Genomic DNA, 6,000 nt, shown 5'->3' with positions numbered 1-6,000 from the left:
GGCCTGCTGCTAAGGAAGGAATAAGCCTGTACTATTGTCACGCAGGGGACCCTGCTCGCTGCGCCATTTGTCGTGCGGGATGGCCGGTGGGGTCTCTGCTCCCACTCCCCGCCCAAGAACGCAGGACACGGTAAGGCCAAACAGGAACACCCACGGAGCCATAGATAAGGGAGTCAAACCAATATATTCTCGCTGGCGGCTGGGCTGGAGACACAAGAAGTAGGATCTACATAATCTGCCTAACAGCAGTCCGCGCTTGCCAGCCACCACCTTCTTGCTAGCCCCCATTCCCTTCTTTCTGCTAGCATAGCCACAGCAGTTATATTAGTGGCCAATGGCTTACGGGTTACAGCTGACGGCCAACTAGCCACAGCTGCTGGCCATCTGATCACAGTTGATGGCCATTTACTACCCGAGCCAGCACCTTTCTATGTGAGGCCGAGAGCCTGGAAACTGTTTTTTGGGGTTTTGTCCCCACAACTATCCCCTGATGGAGCTCAAGAACTCGTCAATAAGTCTGGCAGGAGTCAGGAAAGTAGATTTGAGACTGGATCCTAAGGTTGAAGACCAAGGGGGCAGAACATAAAGTGTGATAAGAGAAAATTTGTTAATATGGGAGCAGTCTCCTGTGACACAGGATTTCACTCCCTGACAAGGAGACGGTGCTAGGATGGCTCTCAGAAGCCTGGAAAGAGCAACGACCCAAACTTAATGAAGTAGAAAAACCCAAACTGCTGTGGCAGGTAGTAGAAGGAGGGATCACCTGCATCAGTGAGAGTTCATTGTTGGTTATATCCTCTTTAAGCCAGGGCTGAGGGTGGGAGATGATAGTACCGTGTTTCCCTGAAAAGAAAACCTACCCGGAAAATAAGCCCTAGCATGATTTTTCAGGATGCTCATAATATAAAATAAGACTGGATCTTATATTAATTTTTGCTCCAAAAGACACATCAGGGCTTGTTTTATATTACGAGCATCCTGCAAAATCATGCTAGGGCTTATTTTCCGGGTAGGTCTTATTTTCATGGAAACGTAGTAATGGGGATAAGAGGAGCCTAGCATAAGAGAGGCCAGGTGGTACACCTACCTGTCAGAAAGTGGCCACGATTCTCATCATGAGCAGCGAGGTCAGAGAAGCAAGCCGCCAGAGGGCCTGACTTTCAGAGAGCCATGGAAATGGTTAATAGGACATAGTATTCCTAGAGGCAAGACAGATGGGCAGCCAAAAAGAGCATTGCTTACCTTTAAAAAACAAATCAGCCACCCCATTAAAAAGTCATAATCTCTTGAACAATTTCCAGCCTAAGGTGAGACCTAGAACCTACTGAATAAAGAAGGACCCCGCATCGCCTGGCAAATGCATAGGGTAAGGTTCCCAAGCCCTACTGAAGGAACAACTTGGTTGATTACTTGAGTAATCATACACTGGAGAAAGAGAATTTTGCAGACATTTTGAGAGCTATTGGACATAAAGTTCAAGCTGACACTGATACCCCAGGGATCTAAAGCATCATCATGGCCCTTTGTTAGAGTGGGGACATATGGGGTCAGGTAATAAGTGTAGTCGCAGCCCATGACCAACTTGACAGGTCCACAGACCCACCTGGTAGTCGTTTTTCTGGTCTCGTAATATATAACTAGAATAGACATAGCTGAGAGTTGACAGAATCCTCGCATTGGTTCCTTGGTCTGTGGGGTAAGGGCCATCATAGTGAGGCAGGAGAAATGGAAGCCTCTGAAAGGCCTCCCACCTCCGCCAACCAAAAGCCACATCTCATCCTGAGGGAATGGCAGAGATTAGTGCCATCCTCAAAGACCTAAAGGATAGTCTCCGTAATTTCTCCCATTTAGTTCCCCATCTATAGCCACCTTGGGGTGAAGGGTGGGGGACTGATAGCCAGTTTATGAAACTTTTGTTCATGGCTGAGTTGGCTTGGTATGTGAGTGACCACAAATAGACTACTGCTAAACCATATCTCTATTGGGATGGGGAAAGAACAGGGTGGAGAATCCTCTCCCAGGTGGCACATCTGGTCATTTGCTTTGTGTACAGAGAAGTAATCTGAAGTAAAAATGTTCATGGACTCAGGGGTAGTGGCAATGGCTTGGCTGGTTGGTCAGGGACCCTCAAGAAGAAACATTTCAAGATTAGGAAAAAGGACATCTGCAGAAAAGGCATGTGGATGGACCCATGGGAATGGGCACGAAGTGTGAAAATTTTGTATTACATGTTAATGTGATCTATGAGAACCATCCAGGCCAGAGAGAAGGGATAAAGGGTGCTGGGAGGCAGAAACAGCAGATGCCAAACGACAGTGACAAGTTTACTTTGAGAAGTAGCTAAGAACAATTTCCCTAGATTCTTACTTCTAAGATGGAGTTGAGAGATCATTTCAGCCAGTGTCTCACTGAAAAGGTAATTAACCATCCTCCATTTGAACATTTTCAAATAGGATGTTCATTACCTCTCGGGCAACTTGTTTTTCGTTAGGACATTTGCAATCATTCAGCAGGTACAGATTTTCTCTTCCTACCCTCCAAGGAAGTGCCCTTGCCCTTCCTCCATCTTTAGCCTCAAGGTCAAGCTAGAATATAGAAGAAAATACTTGGGTAAGAGAAGGGACAGACGCTTTGTTAGCAGACTAATCCAGTGAAGTTATGCTGCAGGAAATGACCCATTTTAGTCCGAGAAATAATTGTTTGACTGGTGAATGTTTCACTGAGAGGGAACTAAAACCTCCCTCATAATATGCAAACCACCTCAACTTTCACTGAGAGAAAAACCAGAACCATTTGTCTGGGAGCCTAGGGCAGGGAAGCAAAGGGATAAAATGACCCAGAGACTGGTTGGAGGCAGGGGCATGGGGAGAGGAAGAGAATGAGGAGAAACCAGAGAGGGAGCTTTTGGGTGCCCACTGGGTTGGGTTTATTTAAAAAAGGAGTCAACTTTTCTGTACCTTTCTGGAGGCTCTGGCTGTACTGTATGTAGGTTGTCAAATAATAAGATTTTACCTTCTCATCCTTTCAAATCTGAAGGGTTATACTTACCTCTAGCTTAAACCAGCATGAATTCCTTCTGACTAGAACCCAAATGTCTTTTGGTAGAGCCAGATTAAAAGGAAGACCAGCATGGCAGTTGCCTGGAGACCATCCTTGGCGTTAATAAGAAAGGTGGTGCAGATTTAACTCGGGTTTTCACAAGTGACTTCTTATATAAGGAGAAAGATGTGAATTACCCCCACTGTTGCCAGAGTTGGCAATGCCTTTGGGTGCAAATTTCATAATACTGCTCATCAGCCCCAAACAATTTCTGTTGAGTATTTCCACCAACATGAAAGTCAGGAGGTGTAGCCATGGCGCGGCACCAACTCTAAAACCAGCCAGCAGCTCTGATATGCTTCCCTGAAGACGGCAGCTGCAGTCAGCTGAAATTATGAAACGAAGTCACACAAGGGGAAGACTGCTGACCCAGAAGGAGAGATTTATTTTATTGTCTGATATTTAAACAGCTTAATATGCCTCCCAATAAATCGTCTGAAGGGCTCAGAAAAGAACATGCAACAAAGACATGCAATAAATCCCTCATGTTTAGGATAAAGGAATGTATGTACAGATTTTATTCTCTTTCCTCCATCTACTATTAACAAGTGTTTAGAGAAAGTTGGCTTAAAGGGGCACCCACATCTCTCAGTCCACCAGGCCTCTGGCCTAAGCCTGTGGGTACAAATGAGGCCACATTGTCATTAATGCCCAAATCACAAAAGCTCTTTGCTCTGGCCTGCAGGACCTCAGGCCACACTTCCCCAGCCTCTCTGCAAAGGGTGCCTCTCTGCTCCCAAGGACAAGCTTCCCAGTCTGAGCCTTCTCCCCAGTCAGCCACTGCCCACATGCCTCCTCAAAGACAGGCCCAGCAGGGCCACTGCTTCTGGCGCTGTGCAGTGACCAAGTCTTCTCCTGATGCTACTGGGCCACTGGGTTTTTGCTGGTGGCAGTCAGGGCCCTTAGGCTGTGAAAGTTGCCAAGTTCTGTGGAGACCTGAGGTGGAGGAACAGAGGGAGAATGGCCCCTCCGCAGCTCCATACAGCCATACAGCCATGCAGCGTCCTCCTGTCGCCTGGACTTCAAAGGGGCAGAGGGGTGTTTAATCTCCCCCACCCTTCAGCCTCTGGCCCTACACCCATCTCCATCAAGGTTCTAAACCAGTTCCTCAGGCGGGGCTGGGAGGCATGGGCCACTGCGTTCCCTCTCTTCTCACTTCCTCCCCTCCTGGATTTTCCTCTGTGCTATTGTGTGGGTGTGTGCGCATGTGTGTGTGTATGCATGTACACATATATACACGAATGTAAGCTTCCTGAGGGCAGGGATTTTTTGTCCATTTTTTTCACCGTTGTATGTTTAGTGCCCAGAACATGCCTAGCACATAGTAGGTGTACAAGAAATTTTGTAGAATGAATGGAAAAAATGAATGAATCCAAGAAATAGTCCTGCTTCCTTCTTTGGCACAAAAGCCCATTGTGCTGTGTGTATCGTTTCAGACAAAGAGAACCCTCAGGCTCCCCAGTCCACCAATTCTATAGCTCAGCTAGGCTCAGCCAGGACACCCAGCTATGTGAGGACCGTTGTCATAGTCATTTATCAGCATGCCCTGGCCTCAGCCTGGACCTGCAAAATGGGCACAGCAACGTGCGCTCTGGTTCTACAATAGCCACCCGGCCCCTCGCTGTCACCTCAGCCTGTTTTACGGTCCTCGTAGCATATTTATTACTATCTGAATCACCCTTATTCATTTATATCTGCTCTCTTATTTATTTATCATCTCTCTTCAGTAGACTGCAAGCCCCATGCGGGCAAGGGCTTTGTTCTATTTACCACTGTATCCCAATGCCTAGAATGGGTCTGGCCCATGGTAGGTGCTCAATTAAAATCCACTGGATGTTGAATGTTGAATATCCTCCCTACTTGGAGTCCCAGAGAGGGGAGAGGTTTCCCTCCTCCCAGCTTTAGGTCCCCCTCTGAGGCTCTGGTATTCTATAGGGACCCAGCTCTTCCCAGCCTGTCTGCTGGTGGAACTGTCAGCCCCCATCAGGAACAGCCCCCCCACACGCACACAAGGGTACAGTCTAGTCCTTAGCCACGACCAACCCTGACGGAATTCCCCAACGTCAGGACTTTTCCTAGTGGTGATCACTTAGCGTTGAAGACCACTCTGCGAAGGCATCAGTGGCCTGGTCGAAAGTCAGCCCTGCCAAATACAGGCCAGTTTCTTTTTAGTCAGTCAAAGTGAAGACAGGGTCAGGCCTGTGTGAGCTTTTTCAGAGCCTCGGCGCTCCTGATCCTTGAGTGTTGAACAACACGCAGACATACAGGGGTTGCGAAAGGCCTCCAGGCCCCCCATGACACCCCACTGCAGCCCTGCCTGGGCCCTCCTGTCTGCCAAGTGGTTTTCACCTGCCTTATCTCCTCTGCTGCACAAACACCCAGGGAGGCTTGATTAACTGGGAATGGCTCCAGCTGTTTTAGCCTCTCTATGATAATTTTTAAATGTTAAAAGCATGGAAGATGATTTCTTTAAGTGTTTTCACAATCAGAAATCAAAGGGGAGGAGGAAACCTTTTAAAACCTCAATAGAGCCAGAGTGGAACACGTGCCCAAGCAATGCCTGAAAGCACACTGGTGGGAGGTGGGTAAGTGCAGGGGGAGTGTGGGGCACTCACGTGGTTATTCCTGCCTGGAGAGAAGGGGGGCCCACCCAGGAGGAGGGGGACTAAGGGGGTTCTTTCAGCTGCATTTAAAGACCAGGCAGTACTCACTAGGCAATAGCTGGTGAGCAGGTCAGAGGTTATCCAGGCCTGTGTCTCCCATCTGACACTATTTTCAGGCAGAAGCCTGTCTTTAGCCTTTAATCATCAGAAAACCGTATCATGACACTTGGGGGAAAGAAATGATCCTAAAAGCCTGGAATGCAGAATGTTAAGTAGGAAGAACATGAGTTTTCTTGTT

This window comes from Rhinolophus hipposideros (assembly GCF_964194185.1).
Source record: "Rhinolophus hipposideros genome assembly, chromosome: 20".
NCBI lineage: Eukaryota > Metazoa > Chordata > Mammalia > Chiroptera > Rhinolophidae > Rhinolophus > Rhinolophus hipposideros.
Note: the sequence above shows the minus strand (reverse complement) of the source record.